The sequence below is a fragment of the Pristis pectinata genome, chromosome 23 (genome assembly GCF_009764475.1).
Source record: "Pristis pectinata isolate sPriPec2 chromosome 23, sPriPec2.1.pri, whole genome shotgun sequence".
Lineage (NCBI taxonomy): Eukaryota > Metazoa > Chordata > Chondrichthyes > Rhinopristiformes > Pristidae > Pristis > Pristis pectinata.
The window spans coordinates 1,802,807-1,822,671 of NC_067427.1; the positions used below are offsets into that span (position 1 = coordinate 1,802,807).

At 41.2% G+C, this 19,865-nt stretch overlaps 1 protein-coding gene across 5 annotated transcripts in view; it reads left to right on the top strand.

Annotated features, from left to right (window-relative positions):
* Nucleotides 1–1,549: 1,549 nt before the first annotated feature.
* Nucleotides 1,550–19,865, top strand: part of znf618 (zinc finger protein 618) — a 70,256-nt gene continuing 51,940 nt past the window's right edge. For 2 of the 5 annotated variants that reach the window (XM_052037175.1, XM_052037176.1), the window contains exon 1: nucleotides 1,551–1,782. The gene's annotated coding sequence lies outside the window, so the exon portion shown is untranslated. Of the gene's footprint in view, nucleotides 1,783–19,865 lie in introns of all 5 variants that reach the window. The other 3 variants (XM_052037178.1, XM_052037179.1, XM_052037177.1) reach the window with 2 other exon arrangements.

Genomic DNA, 19,865 nt, shown 5'->3' on the forward strand with positions numbered 1-19,865 from the left:
AAAACAGACCTGAGAGGTGACTTCTTTACACAGACACTAGTGAGTAACTGGAATGAGCTGTCAGAGGAAGTGGTTGAGGTGGGTACAATTACAACATTTAACAGGAGTTTGAATAGGTACATGGAGGGGAGGGGCTTGGAGGGTTCTGGGCCAAACACAGGCAACTGGGACCAGCAAGGAGGACACTGTGGTCAGCATGGACCAGCTGGGCTGAAGGGCCTGATTCTGTGCTGTTTTACTCTATGACTCTAAGGTCACCACAAGCAGTATTGGTATATTATTTTCCACATGTACTGAGATACAGATTAAAGCTTTGTTTTGCATGCCATCCATACAGATTCTGTACACAAGTACATCAAGGTAGTAAAAGGAAAACAGAATATAGCGTTACTTAGAGAAATTGCAGTGCAGGTAGACAAATAAACTGAAAGGGCCACAAGGTAGATCGGGAGATCAGGAGTTCACCTTTCAGTGTATGAGGGCCATTCAGGAGTCTTATCACAGTGTGGGGTAGAAGCTGCCCTTGAGCCTGGTGGTACGTGCCCTCAGGCTTTTAGACCTGCTGCCCAACCGGAGGGGTTGGAGGGCAGGGTGGAGAAGAGAGGATGTCCCGGGTGGGTGGGGTCTTTGATTATGTCGGCTGCTTCACCAGGACAGCGAGCGGTAAAGACGGAGTCCGCGGAGGGGAGGCTGGTGTCCGTGACGCGCTGGGCCGTGTCCACATCTCTCTGCGGTTTCCTGCCGTCCCGGGCGGAGCAGTTACCGTCCCGAGCCGGGATACGTCCAGATAGGATGCTCTCTGTGGTGCATCGATAAACGTTGGTGAGTGTCAACGGGGACACGCCCGATGGCGGGACAACCGTGGGCTCGGACCTGAGGGGCCGAATGGCCACATTGGCGGGACCGTCGCCCCGGACACCCCAGGGCCGCCGAGGCCGGGAGGGGAGGGGAGGGGAGGGGAGGGGAGAGCCGAGCCCGCGGTCCCGGGCGGCACGGCTGCACTCGGAGCCGCCAGAGCCGGTGCGCCCAGCGGCCTCCCTCCGCCGAGATACCGGAGGCCCCGGACTCCCGCCTCAGGACCGCGGCGCCGGCACCCACAACACCACGCATGCTCGCTCACGGCCCGCCTCCATAGGCCGTGACGGCGCATGCCCAGTCACGGCTCCCCACACAAGCCGTGACGGCGCATGCCCAGTCACGGCGCTCCACTCAAGCCGTGACGGCGCATGCCCAGTCACGGCGCTCCACTCAAGCCGTGACGGCGCATGCCCAGTCACGTCCCACCTGCCGCCCGTTACGTTCAGCCGCGGACGCCGAGATATATATACCCGCGCCGCGCGGTCACGTGGGGCCGCCGCCTGCGTCGGATTGGCCGTCCCCGCCGGTGATGTTACGCGAGGGGGCGGGGCCGGGCCGGGGCGGCCATTTTCCGTTTCCGGAGTGGGTCCGCCGGCCATTTTGCCCATGGTTAGTATCGGAGCCCGGGACGGCCCCGCCCGCCCGCGCCGCCCGCCCCCTCACACCATGCCCGGCCGCCCGCGCTCCCCCCTCGGCCCGCGGCGCCAGTAGCCGGGTCCCCCCCTCCCCCCACCCACCCCGTCCCCAGCCCCCCGCGGGGGGGCCCGCCTCCCGCCCCGGGCCTGGCGCCGTAGGATGCGGCCGTCCCCCCGGCCACCTCACCGCGTGTGTCGGGGCCACAAAGCCGAGGCTGCCCGCCGGCCCGACTGCCAGCAGAGAGTTCCGCCCACGGCACAGCAACCGCACCGGCTGCAGGCACAGGAGGTAATGCGGGGGGCACGGGCGGGACACGGCCACAACAAAGGGGTGTGTGGCCCGCAGCCGGGCGGGTGGGGAGGGAGGGAGGGAGGGAAGGGGGGCCCGGCTGCAGCCCTGGGCACCCACCTCCCTTCCAGCCGGATCACTGAGCCAGACCTCAGCTTTGTTCTTCTCAATGACCCGAGGGGAGCCCGGCCTAAGTGGATTAATTCATACTGAACCGCAGCATCCTCTGAAGTGAGCAGGGCTCCTGAACACGGCTGCCTTCTGCACTGGGGGGAGAGAGAAGCAAACAGTTGCTAGAAAATAGTGTGGTGCTGACTCTCGTTTGCTTTTGTTATGAGGCTGTATTTTGGAGGAAATGTTTAGTTAGTAAAGCATGAATAATTTTTTTTTTAAAGCCATTTACACCTGACATTTTTGCTAGCGTGCAAGAAGCGAAATGCTGCAGATGCTCGAGGTCTGAAATAAAAACAAGATGTTAGAAATAACAGGTCGGCAGCGTTTCTGGGAAAAGGTCGCTGACTTTTTGTCAGATTTAAAAACAGAAACAAGTATTGAGATGTAGGGAACAGGTGAAGAGAAGGAAACAAAAAGATAATAATATGGGAGGCAGGAGAGATTAATTGAGGAGAGATAGTGGTGCAAGGCAAACGAGGGTGGTAATGGAACAAGTAAATGGAGATGTATTAATGGGTGAGACAACTATTATCTGAAATTATTAATTCAGTTGAGCCTGGAGGCTATAACGTTGCTAGTTGAAAGATTGCTATTCATCAAATAGAACACTTCCCAAGTTTCAAATGGTCAAACATGTATGTTTAATTCAAAATCAAAACACCATGGGGGCTGGAAATATGAAACAGAGCCCCAGAAATATTTGGCAGGAATTCCCATTTGCATCTATAGTTTTTTTTTGTTTTATGGTTATTTGTTTCTAATTTGCTTCTGGAACCCTTCTATCATTTCGTCTTTTCTCCTTTCCTCCCTCACTGATTTTACCTTCTGTTCATTCCTCCCTTCACCCCTTCTGATTTTCCAGTATTGACAAAAGAGCAACTACCTGAAATGTTAGCAAAAACTGAAAGTGTTGGAAATATAGGACTTTTGCAGAGTTGGTCATAACTGAAGTGGCAGCCGCAGAGTTTGAGACTATTGATCTAAACATGTTTGAATCTGATCCTAGCAGCTGATGAATTTAAATTTGAGTAACTAAATAAATCTGGAATTTTAAAATGAAGCTACTCTCAGTAAAGATATGTGTAACACCAGCTTTTTTGTAAAAACCCATCTAGTTCACTAAAGTCCTTCAGGAAAAGAAATCTGCCATCCTTGCCTGCTTTGGCTAAGACGTGATTCAAGACCCACAGTGAATCTTAATTTCCTGAGTTTTGGGGGGAAATTAGGAAGGGACGTTAAAGGCTGGCATTACAGGCAGCGTCCACATCTCATTCTAAAAACAAAAAAAATAAATTCCAAGGCTGATGTGATGTTGAGCTCTGTTTTGTGCCCATTTTTTACACTGGAAGTCTTCAATCCTGTTATGTTTTGTTACCTGACCTGACTATTTCTGGCATGTTCTCTCTATATTTCAGCAAGCATTTGATAAGTAGGTGAACGAATACAGCTCAGTGGGCCACGATTGGTTGAGTAACTTGGGGATTGGTGCTTGGGCCCTAACTGTTCATAATCTACATCAATGATCTGGTTTAGGGGACCAAGTGTAAGATTTCTGTTTGCTGATGACATGAAGCTAAGTGGGGAATATGGTGAAGATGCGGAGGCTTCAAGAGTGTATGTACAAAACTGAGTGGGTAACAGTTGGCAGTTGCTGAACAAAGTGAGTAACCTCACATTTTTCCACCTTGGCTTTTAAAAAAAAAAGCAAATACACTTTTCAAATGGTTAGAGATTTGGAAGCATTGAGGTTCAGAGGGACTTGGTTGTCCTTGTACGCAAGTCACTGAAAGCTAACCTGCAAGTCTAGTCGCCAGTTAGGAAGCCAAGTTCCATATTTGTCCTTAGTGTAAGAGGGCTTACACACAAGAGGAAAGATCTTCTTGCAATTACATGTTGCCTTTTTGATATTGCAGTTAGTCTTCTATACAATATTTTGGGCTCCTTATCTGAAGAAAGATGTATTTGCTATAGAGAGTGCAGGAAGATTCTCTAGCATTTGAAAGAATGGGAGGTGATTGAAATGTACAAAATACTTGAGGTTTCCACAAGGATAGATGCATATTTCCACTGGCTAAGGAGTCCGGAATGGGGGTGGGGGTGAGTCATAGTCTCAAAATAAGGGATGGGAATTTCGGACTGAAATGAGACATTTCTTCACTTGGTGGTGAATCTTTGGAATTTCCTACTCCATAGGTGTTTGGATTCTCGGTCAGTGATTACATTCAAAAACGTTCAATAGATTTTTGGATGTAGAAGGGATGTGGGGAAAGTATAGGTAGTTGTGGTCATGTTGAATGGTGGGGTAGACTTGGGGCTTTACAGCTTTCCCCTCTGATTCTTATGTTCTGTACCAGCATCTGCAGTATTTTGCTTTTCAGCCCAGCACACTAACTCTATCTCTCTCCAAAGATCTTGTAGTTTTCCCAAAAGCCCTAAATGAAGGATTTTTCATTGCTTTACTTTGAGAGCTTTTATCATCACTACTTGCCTGCTACTCTTGTTTATGACTCCCTTACTTTGCCCATGAGCCTGCTATGCTGCCGTTGAGTATGTGGCTGTGAGCAGCAGCATCATCTAGTCCAACCTTTGTATGATACTTCCAGCAAGAATCTCTAGGAAGTTATGAGTATGAAGAAATGATTCATTCTTTCCCCGTTTCTCCATTTCAGGGCATTGATGCCAGTTAGAGCACTCATTTGTAGAATGTCTATTTCACAGGGTTTAGGGATTAAACATGGAATTTTTCATTAACAGTGGTCATGCTACTTACGACTGAATGAGCTGAGTGATTGGGAATGTTAGAAAGGATGATTATAGTTTAATAGTTATTTCATGAATCATTGTTGATTTTAATAATGTGGAATTGGGTCATAGGTGATTGCAGTAAGAAATGAATCTATTGCTATCTGAGTGAAATACAAAATATTCAAACTCGGGTAAAAATGATATTCTTTGGTTACTTCTATTTGCAAAGCAGCATGTTGTTATATTCATGTCTCATTTAAGATTTTTTTTATTATCAACACATGGGATTAGGAGTTGGTTTAATCTGACATTTTCTAAATTACATTAGAGATTAGATTTCAGAAATTCTAAATTGGTTGTAACTTATTTTGGAGTGTTCCAGTTGGGCTGTGAAAGATACTATAGAAGTGCAAGTCTGTTTTTATACATATGATTAACATGTTTGGTTTTTGTTTAATTGTGATAGCTTTTTGATGACAGAAATGATTGTAATTGACAGTTATTCTGTCTCAGGATGCTGTAATTTAATGCATCAGAGTACATTTTAGGTTCTGCTGGGAGATGTTTGCTGCCTTCCTTTTGTGGCCAAATTGTAAACTATTGCAAGGCGACTTTGATATAGGAAGTGAGCCAACTGTTTACTACTCATCCTGAGCTCCAGTAATGATTAGTAAACAGTTGGCAACAGGTATTACTGCAGGAAATATCAAATTTCTAGGGTCTTTGCAAAACAGCCACATATATCAATTAATCAGCAATGAGTATTCATGAGGGAAAGTAGGTAATGGTCTTGAGCTTAAGTTGCAACGAGTGTTGAGATGGAAAAGGATTGACCAGCCTACACAGAAAAGCAGTAGCAGCACTTGTAGCCACTTGTCAGATATACTGTGTTCTCTGGTTCTAGTCGAATATAAATTTGTTATTATAAACCATATTTGGTGCCTGATTTGAACTGCTCAAGCCAGCAAGATTTCTCTACAGCTTGGGAATGTTGGGTGTCTGTTCAGCTTATTTAACAACATCGTGCTTTGAGGTTTCATGACAATTGGCTGCATTTGCAGAATATAACCCCAAAATATTGTATTTCTTTGAATTAAAATGCAATTTTGACTTGCATTCCCTGTCACCTTACTCTAATTATAAATAGAATTGTACAGTTAGCTCCCAAAAACTCATAAAAAATCTGTCTGGCTGATATTCTCAGTCCCTACAGTTCTCTGGGGAAGAGGGTTCAAAAGATTGTCATCCATCAGAAAAGAAGTTTTTCTTCATTTCTGCCTTAAGTGGTGACCCCTTCTTTTGAAGCTGCCCCCTAACCCTGTAGAGGGAAACATCCTCTCTCCTTCCCTGTCCAAGCCCTTCTGAATCTAATGTTTCAATACGATCACTTATGGTAAACTCCAGCTAAAATAGACCCCAGCCTGCTTGGTAGATTTTCATAGAAAATATTATAAAACCCTTCCCAGACTAAATTCTGGAAATGCTTTATACTAAAGGGTTGTCATAGCAAATTAAAATGGCTGCTGCATTGTATTGGATGTTCTTTAGTCTGTTTTGATTGATCTAATTGACCCAGAATTTTGAGTTTTTGGGCCCATCCAAGGTATGTGAATATGAAGGAAATTGAAAAGGCTGTGGCATTAATTATGGTAGTGTGTGTTTTCTGGAACTTATGCCATGCTATTCTTAGAAAACAGGAAATTATTGTCATAACCCCCTCACTCCCTTTAGTAAAATCTCCGGGGAATCTCAATTTTCCAGTGTTAACCAGTTTTTGAAAATGGAAGAAGATATGGGATAGTTGTCATAGTGACATTAGGATAACATTTTTGATGTGTGTCAACACTGCAGAAAGATTTGGGCATTTGGTTGGGGAGGGGAAGTATAAATTATATGGGTTACTAAAATCATCATTGGTCTATTTAATGTGCAAGTGCATGAATTAAAGTTAAAACTACTAAGTTGCTGAAAGGTAATTAATTGAGAGAAAAATTAATAATCTTTCCAGTTGGCCAATGATCCTTATTTGTTGATATATACACTATCATTAGTTATTTGACTCAAGCATGTATGACACTCTGCCACTTCTATGCTGCTTCTGATTTCATTACTCCTAGTTTTGTACGTTTCAAATTTGATGAATTTACATGGTGCTTTTGGATCTAAGTGAAATGAATATTCCCAAAATAGAATGCCAGCCACTCTACTTGGAATTGTATCCCTGTTCTCCACCCCCACCCCCTTGCCTATTATCCATCTACTTTTAGCTAATTTCTTGTGCTTTTGCAAAATTTTCGCTGGTCCTTGCCATTTCATATATTTAACTAATTGCATTTTGATTGGAATTTTGTTAAATACCTTGGGGAGGATCTCAAAATGATAGATAAATTTGAAGCTCTATCCACAGTTACTGGTGACAATTAAACAAGTAATAAGATGCAGGTGTGACTAACAGAAAAATATGAAAATGTATGTCCTGCCACTCTTAATGTGCTGAAGTGTTCTTCACCAAATCTTTTATGTAAAAGTGTTTACATAATAATTGGTAACTGCAGAATTTGTGTCCCTTGGTGAGGATGGTGAGATTGAGATTGAAGACACAAATATCCATTACAGAAACAGTGTATTTTTAGAAAAACCACAAACTGCATAACATTCTTAAACCGTTTGCCAGATCAACTTTGTTTATGAGAACAGTTTAATTCAGAAAAAGTGTCATCTTTCATTTTGAAGCTTTTCACAAAATCTTCAAGAAGAAAATGAAATGCTCAAGTTGACTATTTACCTATTAATGTGGAGGTACAGGTTTTCTTGTATTCCTGTGGAGATGCAAGTTTTTTCCTCTTATTGGCCTTTGTCAAAGTTTAGCTAAGCACCAAAAAGCAGTTGACCTGGTGAAATGAGTTAGTTTCTTGCTTTTTATCTTATCACTGGTGCATTTGATAAGTTTTTAAATGAACTGGATTAATGGGTACCGAGAGGACCACTTGTCATTGAAATGAGTGCAGAGAAATAAAGTACCTATTGATCTTGGGAATAATGTTAATGAAGGATAAATATAGCGCATTTCTGGAGTTTGTGGATAGTCTTTGAAAGCAAAGAAACTATGCAGAGGCATCACTCAATGTGGAATGTCTTCTAAAGGAATCGGTTGGGTAGGATTTGCGTGATCTGGAAAGAAGTCTTTTTCATGTTCTGTTTATGTTTTTGAGATGTACTGAGAAATCAGTCAGCAGTTGTAATGCATTGTAAGTAGTCAGATGTTGAAACCAGTTATCCATCTTTGTATATGTGTAAGTGCAGCTTGTATTTAATTCTTACAGTTGTGTACAAAATGTACTGGATGGTTGCATTTTGGTAATTGCATGCATGATGGTGACCACAGCACAACAGGATTGTTCTGAAAATGCATCTGTTGAACTAATGAACTTAAAGGTGGGATATTTCTAATACCAGTCTGGCTTCTGTGTGACTCCTGACCTACCAGAGTGGTTGACTCGTAAATATCATCTGGAATAGCCACAGAAGTCACTCATTCCATTAGGGATGAGTAATAAATAATGGCTTTGGCAGCAGCAGCCAGATCCTGAAACATTAATTTAAAAAGAAACCCTGCTTTTTGTGGAGTCTGTAAAAGAAATATCAGTTGCTTGGAAAATGCTCTTTTCTAAAAGGAAAAGATCAATCCGTGCTGTGCTGGAGGAGCGGAAGGCAATCCATGATAGTATCTTTGGACCAGTAATGTTAAAAATAAGCAGTTCAGTTGTAAAATGCCATGAAGGCCCAGTATTCAAACAACCAGTTAGACTGAATGAAGAAAGGATTGGAATTGACACTGGGTCATAGGGTGAAGTGTGGAGGTCAATGTATGGGTGCCAGTGATCATGTATGTCAAATTGTGTGATTAAAATGGGTAAATTTTGTAAAACCTGTTATATAGAGATTTCTTTATTAGTCACATGTACATCGAAACACACAGTGAAATGCACCTTTTGTGTAGCGTGTTCTGGGGGAAGCCCACAAGTGTCGCCACGCTTCCGGTGCCAACATAGCATGCTCACAACTTCCTAACCCGTACATCTGGAGGATGACACAAGCAGAACGTACAAACTCCTTACAGACAGCGGCCGGAATTGAACCTGGGTTGCTGGCGCTGCAATAGCGTTACGCTAACCACTACATAAAGCAATACAACGCAGATACAGGCCTTTCAGCCCATTGAGTCCCTGTCATCCAAGTGCTCACCCAGCTAGTCCCAACTTCCTGCATTTGGCCCATATCCCTCTAAGCCCCGCCCCTCCATATACCTGTTCAAATGCTTCTTAAATGATCCTGTTGTACCTGCCTTACCCACTTCCTCTGGCAGCTCATGCCATATACTCACCACCCTCTGTGGAAAAAGTTGCCCCTCAGGTCCCTTTTAAATCATTCTCATGTAGCGGTTGCTACCGCGGAATAAAACAAGACGCTAGTCGAAGGATTGTCAAACAAGAACTGGTTTATTTTCCCGCCTTGCGCGGGCCTTTTAAGGGAGACTGTTCCCGCCCAATGCAACTGGCAGTGACGTAAGTACTACGTCATCAAGTCTTTCCCGCGCGCGGGTTCTCCCCATCACTTGGGAAAGACGAGGCCCGCCGCCATCTTGGGCCTCGTCGCTCCGACGCCGCGCGACCCGACTGCTGAGCCGGTTCGCCTAACCGGACGGTGAGTCGCTACACTCACCTTAAACCTATGCCCTCTAGTTTTGGACTCCCCTACCCTGGGGGAAAAATGACTGTTACTGTCCACCTTATCTATACCTCTCATAAGTTTAAACATATCTATAACGTCCATAGTTTTTTTGCATATTCTCATGGGGTGTATGTACATATATTTTCTTGACCAAATCTTCAGTCAGTGGCAGCTTCTCTGAAACAAACATTTGATTCTTTTGGATTGCACTACTAATTTTGAGAGGTGAATTTAGTGTTTGGAGATGTCCTTGCTTCGTTTACATTTCCACTAAGCACAAAACAGAAATGTGGCTTCAGCTGTTGCTGCAATAAGGCAAAATGAGCAGTTGTTGGCTGTGAGATTAGCTGGTGTTTCAACATTTATTCACTGCCAGCGGCTTGAATGATTTCTAAGGGCAGGAGCCATAATCCAATGAGTAATACAACATACTGATAAAGATAAAATCAATCTATTTTTTCTACGTTCCAATAACATTATCTAGAATGCTGTTTTTTCATTCTGCCCTGTGATTTTTTAAAAATTTAAATTCAAAAATCACAGGGCAGAATGAAAAAACAGCATTCTAGATAATGTTATTGGAACGTAGAAAAAATAGATTGATTTTTGTTAAAACTCAGAACTCTACTTCCTGATCATTTATTTGAATGTATAATGGAATGTCAATGCATATACAATTCATTTGGTTTGTGCTTTGATTAAGTTGCTTTGTTTAGGTATTGTGGGCTTGATGTTTTACGAAAGAGGTACTTCAGAGCTTTTATTTTCTCTATAGTGGGGTGACACCAAAACTAGAATGAGGTGAGTTAGTGTCAGTAACTTGTATACAAGTTAATAGCAACATGAGTTATTTCAGTTTTCCTCACCTACTCGTGATTTGGAGCTCCAAGTTAATAAAGCTAAAGGCTTATATACATTAGTAGTGATGCAGATGCCTTGTTGCATGTCCCTGCTGTTGATCAGTTTTCCGCCTTGCCTGCTCTTCATCTCATCTCTACTGAAGCCTTTGACTGTTTCCAAGACTGGCACCTATTACATACATACATGCCTCAACGAAGAGTGCACAGAGGCGCCACATTACTGTTATTACAAAACATCTATACAAGCATCAAGAAGACAACCCCATGCTTTTTTACCTGCTAACCCTGAGATGAGCTAAATTATTACAACAAAGACCGAACCTGGAGTCAATTTCTTGTGATTCAGCAACTTCCTGAATAGTGGTGTTGAGGAGGTTCCTTAGTGAATGTTTTAATCTAACTTGAAACAGAAACTACTTTTTCAACAAGTATATTAGACATATTCATTTGGATAAATCTATCACTATTCTTAGCCTGTCAGTTTTTTTTTTTGTACAGGCTTTAGGTTTATTTGTAACATGTCCAAAAATAGAAGAATGTTTACAGCGATAGCACTGGCATGTCTCATATTACCCCATGACTTAAGACCATTTGGCCCATTGAGTCTTGTGGCTCTGAGTAATCCCAGCAATTCTGTTTTCCCTCGCATATTACCCTGTAATTTTCTTTGCCTCTTACAAGCTCACTAACATCCTTTTCTCCTACCACCCACTGACACTGGAATTTACAATAGCCAGTTAACCTACCAATGACAAGTTTTCGGATGCGGGAGGAAACCAGAGCATCAAGGTAAAACAATACAGTCACGGAGAATGTGCAGACTTCAGTGGCAAAGTACCAGAGGTTAGGATTGACCCTGGATTGCTGGAGCTGTTAGGCAGCAACTCTAATTAGAGTTATACAGCATGGGAACAAGCCCTTCAGCCCAACTCATCCATGCTGACCAAGGTGCATTCCCAAGCTAGTCCCATTTGCCTACATTTGGCCCATATCCCATTAAACCTTTCCTATCCATGAACCTGTCCAAATGCCTTTTAACCATTGTAATTTTACCTGTCTCTACTACTACCTCTGGCAGCTTGTTCCATAACTTTGACTATGCCTTCTAGTTTTAGACTCCCTTACCCTGGGAAAAAGACAATGACCATCCATCTTATCAATGCTGCTCATGACTTTATAAACCTCTAAGGTCACCTCTCACCCTCCTTCACTCCGGGGAAAACAGTCCCAGTCTCTCCTTATAACTCAAGCCCTCCAGTCCTGGTAACTTCCTTGTGAATCTTTTCTGCACCCTCTCTAGCTGATTCACATCGCCAGAACTACACACACTATTCCTGGTGTGGTCTCACCAACATGCTGTACAGCTGTGACATGAAGTCCCAACTCTTGTCCTTATTGCCTTGTCTGATGAAGGCAGGTGTGCCATAGGCTGCCTTCACCACCTTGTCTACCTTCACCACCTTGTCTACCAATGTCACTGATTTCGGGGAACTATGCACTTGTAGGAGAGAAACAAAGGACTGCGGATGCTGGAATTTAGAATGACAAACACTATGATGCTAGAGGAACTCAGCAGGCCAGGCAGGGTATCTTGTACCCCTAGATTTTTCAGTTCTACAGCACTCCTTATCATTTACTGTGCAAGTCCTGCCCTAGTGTAATTTCTCAAAATTCATCACTTTGCACTTGTCTGAGTTAAATTCCATCAGCCATTCCTTTGTGCACTTTCCCAGTTACTATACAACTGTCCATCCAAAGCTCCACCTTGATGAATTTTTGTAAGCTGCCTGGTCTTTTGTAGGAGAATGGAAATATTTTCAGCAAAGCTAACTGGTTGGAACGGGGAGCTCCATGACATTGGCTAATTGTATTGTTTGTGCTATAAGGCAGCCTAAGGTAATTGACTGAAGACTGACTTGGATTGCACCCAATATGATTCTTTAATAATTTGTCATCTTTCTGTTAAAACTTCATTTGTTTTCAATGAGCACAGAGTCCCAGAATACATGGTGAATGTTAATCATGGTTTTGGTTTGTCCTCCAAGAATTCTTAGAATTATTGATTTTTTTGAAATGATCAATTTTGATTGAATTTTATTGGATTCAAAGTTCTGCAAACATTTGGTTTTGGTTGAAAAATTGTACTGCAATTTGGAATCTGTTTTGCGTAACAAATGTGAGATTTCCCTGCATAGTTCAATTCCATTTTCTGTTACTTGATGTTCCAGGAATATGCTGGAATCAGAAATTGTGGTTTTATGCAGTCATGAAAAATGCAAACCAGTGGACATGGATGCACTGTTCCATTAATAGACAGTGTTTCAATTTTGTCAAAATTAAAACGGCAAAAATTAAATCAGCAGTGATCCAAACTACAAGACTGTTGTTGTGAGGTTTGTGCAAGTTTTGAAAAGCAATATAATTTGCATTTTTGTTGTACATTGGAAAATAAGGAATGGTTAGAAAATTTATAAAATTTTAAAATCCCACGTGGGAGTAACTGGATAAGAAACTAGTTCAGTGCTGAATAATTGAATAATGAGCAGTGTTGTCGCTAGGAGTTCAGTAAAGACTAATGGCAGGCATGTGAAATATTGTGTGACAAACAGTACATTACATTAATGACTTTTTTCCTTTCCAAATTTGTGCCTGGAGGATAATTTGAGTTTGGGTGAAGAACTGATGGTAACAAGTCTTTTACTATTGGGAGCAATTAAGATTATAAACTGAGACTTTGTTATAGTTTGAGTTTTCCAAATGTGTTTTTTTCTCGTTCACGTAACCTCTTTTACCATTTGAAATCCGTATTCATTGTTTCTGGTCCGGCACTTAATACTGGTTGAAATAACTTTCTTACTGCAATTATCTAGGATTTCTAATATGATATAATCACAGCAAGCTATTATAGAGTCATACAGATGGAAATGGGTGCATGCCAACCAAGATTCCCATCTAAGTTAGTCCCATTTGCCTGCATTTGGCCCTTATCCCTCTGAACCTTTCTGATCCATGTACCGGTCTAAGTGTCATGTAAATGTTGTTAATGCACCTGCCTCAACCACTTTCTCCAACAGCTCATTCCATTTATGAACCATCCTCTGGGTGGAAAAAGTTTCCCCTCAGGTTCTTATTAAATTTCTCCCCTCTCTCCTTAATCTCATTCCCTCTAATTCTTGATTCCCCATGTTCTGGGGTATGTTCTGAAGTTGTAACCCTAAAAGGTTCCCAGTGGTACGTTCTTGTATTATTTTAAGATTGAACTTCAAAAATGCAATACATAAAAGTTGACCAATTAGTTGGAAGTTGAGTAAATGTCCAACATACTAGACCTAGAAAAATAAGTGGGCTACATTTTGTTAATGGGGTATACTTTGTAGGACAAGCTGTAGTCTGGATATCACTGTTGCCATTTTAAATCTATTGGTTTGATTTCAGAGACTTTATCAACTAATTTAAGATCAAAATTTTTGTTTATGTAAATGTTGTTAGCCACCTATGTGGTTTTGGAGGAGGCATAAAGATATGTAGAACAGGGTCAGATTTAGATTTTTTTTATAAACACTTCACAGCAGAAGCAATTATTGTTTAATCAATGTACTGCAAAGTCTAATGACAACGGAGGCAGGTTTGCCAAAAAGGTGTTCTGATTAAATACTTTTGCTTCTGCTCCTAAGTTTCTGAAGCTAAGATTTAAATGTCCTATATTTGCAGTAGCTGTGAGCAAAAAGGCTTGTTCAATGAGCTGTCCATAGCAATTAAACCCACTTTACAATGGTTTAATTTATATAAAGGAAATAATCATATCTCTTGCATTTAGAGTATAGATGATCACCCTGATAACTTCAAAATTATGCACTGGTTATTTTTATTCCAAAAAATTGAAGCATTTGTTTGTCTTTTATCTGCCCTTTTCAATATGTCATTCTGAAAATGGTGACTGTTCAGTATTTGGAAAGGGAAAGTCTACCACCATGCTAAGGTCTTCCTCATTTAGTATACTTGTATTTGTAAAATAGCTGAGTGTAATATCGTTTCTGCTTTCCTTGATTACCCATGTAGAAGGTATACTGAAATTACTTCGCCCTTTTTTGGTAATGAACAATATTTTATATTGTTGAACTTTGATATGATAGAAGTGGCATTGCAGATTTTTCTCCAGAAGTAGTCATGGAGTTGTACCGTATAGAAACAGGCCCTTTGCCCATCATGTCTATGCCAACCATCATGCCTATCTATTACTAATCCCTCTTGCCTTCATTAATTCCATATCTCTACACCTTGCTCATTCAAGTACCTCACACATTGCCTCTTAACTGTCGTAACTGTTTCTGCTTCCGCCACCTCTAGCAGCTCATTCCAGATACAACTACTCTTACAAAAAAAAACCCTCAGATCTCCTTTAAACCTGTTCCCTCTCACTTTAAACCTATGCCCTCTAATTTTAGACACACCTACCATGGGAAACTGACTCTGGCTATCTATCCTATCTGTCTCTCCTTATTTTATATACCTTTATCATGTCACCTCTGAACCTTCTTTTCTGCAGGGAAAACAGACCTAGCCTATCCAATCCCTCTTGATAATGCGACCCCTCCAGTCCACTTGCCCACTTTCCCAGTTGACCTAGACCCTGTTGTAACCTCAGACAACCTTCTTCACTGCCCAACTATACTACCAATTTTGGTGTCCTCTGCAAACTTACTAATCATGCCACCTGCATTCTCATCTAAACATTAACATACATGACAAACAACAGAGGCTGTAGAACATAGAACAGTACAGCACAGGAGATGGTCCTTTGGCCCATGATGTCTGTGCCAGACATGATGCCGAATTAACCTAAATCTCTTCTGCCTGAACATGATCCATATCTCTCCATTCCCTGCAAATTCACGTGTGTAACAGCTTCTTAAATACCACAATTGTATCTGCTTCCACCTCTGGCAGCTGGTTCCAGGCAGCTATCACTCTCTGAATTAAAAAAAAATCTTGCCCTGCACATCTGCTTTTAACTTTGCCCTCTCACCTTAATTGCATGCCCTGTAATACTTTACATTTCTACCCTGGGAAAAAGATTCTGACTGTCGACCCTATCCATGCCTCTCATAATTTTATAAACTTCTGTCAGGTCTCCCCTCAGCCTCTGATGCTCCAGAGAAAACACCCCAGGTTTGTTCAACCTCTCCTTATAGCCGATACTCTAATCCAGGCAACATCCTGGTAAACCTTGTTTGCACCCTTTCCAAAGCCTCCACATCCTTCCTGGGGTGACCAGAACTACATGCAATACTCCAAGTGCGGCCTAACCAAAGTTTAATATAGCTGCAAAATAACTTCCTTACTCGTACTCAGTGCCTCAACCAATGAAAGCAGGCATGCGATATGCTGCCTTTACTACCTTATCTACTTAGTGACCACTTTCAGGGAGCTATGGACTTGGACCCCAAGATCCCTCTGTTATATCTATGCTGTTATGGGTCCTGCCATTAACTGTATACTTTTCCTTTACATTTGACTTCCCAAAGTGCAGCACCTCACACTTGCTCAGATTACACTCCATCTGCAATTTCTACGCCCATTCTGTAACTGATCTATATCCTGCAGTTGTTACCAGTTCTTCGGTTTGTAGCCATTGTTTCTATCCATTTGTTGTTAGTCATATTGGATTATAATTTTCTATTTCATGTTTAGTTTTGTTACAGGGTTAGCAAGAAATAGTTCTGAAAGGGTAGCAGTGTTTGATTAACAGAACTCTTCCCCAAGAATTATGATTGTTTTTGTATTAGATTGCCATGTGGAATTTATCTCAAGTGTGGCTTCATTTACCTTCTATCCTACAAAATTGGTATCTGGAGATGCTAGAGTATTCAATGGGCAATAATTATGCCGCCATCTGTGATAATCCAGGCAATGCCTTAAGCTTAAGTATATAATAAAATGTAAAATAGCTTTGTTTCAAACCACACAAAAAATATCTCTCTCAAACACACCACATATGCACTTCTCACAGTTGTTAGTGCACATTATTTTACTCCTATGTCGTGATAAATTTCTGATCTTTTCACATAAATGAAGCATCCAGATATCTGATGTTTGGAACAGGGGTGTATACATAGGATGTACAATTTGAGGGCTGAAATAGTCTGGAAGTTTATACATTTGGACAGACTGCACAGATCAGAATGGAAAAGTAAACTGTCAGGACCACACTGATTATCCCTTGGACTGGCCAAATCCAGAGAGAAATATTGTTTTGAACAGATCCTTTTAAAATTGTCCTGGATACAGAAATCTTAATAACCAAAAATACTGGTTTGAATTCCTTGAGTCATATCAGAACTATGGAAATTAATGAAAATTGAAGTTATGTGATGCCATCTTAGTCCTCTGGTCAAGCAATATATTGCAAATTGAAGTTGTGTTTTTCTGCACCGTGCTTGAGGTGGGTAGTACTGACTAACTTTTTTTAAAAAAGGCATTGAAAAGGAATTCTGTCTTTCATGAACTAGAATTATCCAAAACTAAGAACAATAAGTATCCTAATGGTAGGGGCAGTTCTTGAATTTCCTATTTGTGACACAATATGCAATCCAGAATATTGATAAAGGTTGAACCAGTGGTGTGTTGTGGATAGCTGGGGCTTGGGAATGCTTGAAGACAGCTTTAAGCAAACGGGGAATTTTAAAACCAGTGCTTGAACCTAAATGAACATGAGAAACTGCTTGGGAAATAAGTTTCCAATGTGAATATTATTATTTTTTAATTCATATTAGCCTGCATGTATTTCTGAGACATGCCTCAGTTTTTTTTAATTTATTGGTGAGTAAATTGGATAAATTGAACAATTTCTGTTTGTATGCAGTTATTAAAACTTTTAAGTTACATTGTTTTAGGTATCATTGCTGGGTAGAAATAAGAAAATGTTTTAATGTAGAGATTTTCAGTTGAATTGTGTTGACAGCTCAGTGAGTTAAGACAGTAATTGGTTTAATGATGTTGACAAAGTTCTGGAATTCAAGCAGTGGTTTGATCTGAGTAGAAGACTTGAGCCAGACTGGCAGTTGAGTTGATGGAAGTGGCTTTTGAATTGATGAGTAAATTGGTTACAGAATTAGTTTATTTTTGAGATCCAGGCAGCATATATGCAATGACATTGGGTAGGAAAGGCCATGGCTTGCTGCAAGTTCCTTGGACATAGAGTGGTTCCCTTGGGTATAGTATGGGAAGTTGTCTGATGGGAACAATAAAATACTGAAGTGATTCACTTTGCTGATGTTTTTGTCTTTAAGTAATATCACTGTCATTTTGTCAAAAGTGTGCTTCCTTTGAGTTTTTCATCTGAGTTAGTACTTGCAGGACTGTTTCTGCTGTTCACCTGTAGACTCATTTTTGAAGATACCTAATCCATCCGTGTATTGATGCTGCAAGAGTGGATTAGTGCAATGAAAGCCACCTCTGGTTAACTGTTGTGGAATGTTGCACTGAGGAACTTTACAGCTACATTGCCAATTTATTAACGAGTTCTAATTACAAGCAGCATACCTCAGACATGTTACGTTATCTACAACCTAAAGGCTTTGGGCATAACACTGAACCAAGATAATTTCTCTATATTCCAACTCTTCCACATAACTTTGGCAGACTATAAAGCCATGTTGTAATCAACTGAGAAAATTAGATGAGATATTAATATTTTTGAAAATTCAATATCCTTGTCTGATAGTAGCACAATATGAAATTCTGGCACGTTGTAACCTTGAGTTTAGAGTGGAACATCTCCTTACAATTTGTTCATTTTCTAGAATGCTTCAAGCTATAAGTGAAACTATCCTCTATTTATTAGTTTGAGTTGCCCTGAGCTTTGAAATTCAATTTCCTGCTGCCTGGTGAAATAAGTTTTCTCATGACAAAGGGCATGAGATTGCTTAGGAGAATAATCTACCAAGATTTAAAATCTAATTTCCAGGATTTAAAGAAAATTATTAAAACATTGTTTTTGCACATTTTTAATTTCTGAAGGATATGTTCTCAGCAATGCATGTTAATAATCTACAATTGGTATTGGTTTATTGTCACTTGTACCGAGGTACAGTGAAAAGCTTGTCTTACAAACCGATTGTATGGGTCAATTCATTACGCAGTGCAGTAACAATGAGTTAGTACAGAGTGTATTGATGTAGTACAGGTAAAAACAATAACAGTATAGAGTAAAGTGTCACAGCTACAGAGAAAGTGCAGTGCAATAAGGTGTAAGGTCACAACAAGGTAAATCGTGAGGTCAGAGTCCATCTCATTGTATAAGGGAACCGTTCAATAGTCTTATCACAGTGAGAATTGGTGTAATTCTACTCATTTGCCGTGTGAATAAGATAGAACATGGCATCATTAGTCTCCTTGAATTCATCACTTGCTTTGTCTGCAAATTTTTCCCTGCATCAGTACTGATATTAAAAATAATGATCAGGCGTCTGCTGAGAACCAGCATTTACTGCAGACCAGAGTCTATTGTTCACAACAAATCCAGGAAATGAGAAAATACTATTTCCAATAAACACTAAAATTAGCAATTTTCTGTCACTCCCAAGTTTGCCTTTTGATATTGTTCTGTGAAGGGCACCAATGTGTAAACTTAGGTCAGCATTGTGGCGCAGCAGTTACTGCTGATGCTTCGCAGCCCCAGGGACCCAGGTTCAATCCTGACCTTGAGTGCTGTCTTTGTAGAGATTGCATGCTCTCTCTCTGAAAGTGTGGGTTCCTCCAGTTTTCCCCTGCATCCCAAAGATGTGATGGTAAGTAATTGCCCATGTTAGATTACCACTTTCTGTTTTGGAGAGCAAGACTAGTAGTGGGGGGCATAGGAATTGGGTGCTGGGTTCCCAGCTGTTAATGATCAAAATTAGGGGGAGATGAAGTGCAGTATATCCAAGTTTGCCAATGAAGCGGTTAGCTGGCCATGTGGGCTGTGATGAGAATGCAAAGGATTTATGTACAGGTAAAGTGAATGGGTAGGTGGAATGTAATGTGGAACAATATATGGTCCTCCACTGTGGTATAAAATGTAAAGAGGTGGAGTCTTTTAAATAGTGAAAGACTGAGATGTTGGATTTCAGGAGGACCTGAGTGTCATTGTATATGGAAAACTGGAAGTTATGTGCTGGTATTGGAAGCAATTATGTCATCAGTGATCTCCACCCTATCACAGACATTCTCTCTGTCCTCTCTATGCCTTTCTCCCTTTGTAATGATAATAAACCTGATTCTGATTCTCTTGCTTTTCCAGTTTATCAAAGGGGTCACTGACCTGAAGCATTACTTTCTCCATAGATGCTGACAGACCAACTGAGTAACCCTGGCATTTTCTGCTTTTAACGAAAGTAGTATGTGGGCCTTCTGTTGCAAGAGGATTTGAGTATAAAAGTAGCTTAATTTTGCCCCCGTTTTATAGGGCCAAGTGATAATGTGTCTGGGATATGGTATAGAGGTGTGGTCTCCCTATCCAAGGAGGTAATTGCTACTAGGTTCACCAGATTTGTCATAAGAAGGGAGATGAGGGAGATGGGGTCCTCAGGCTCT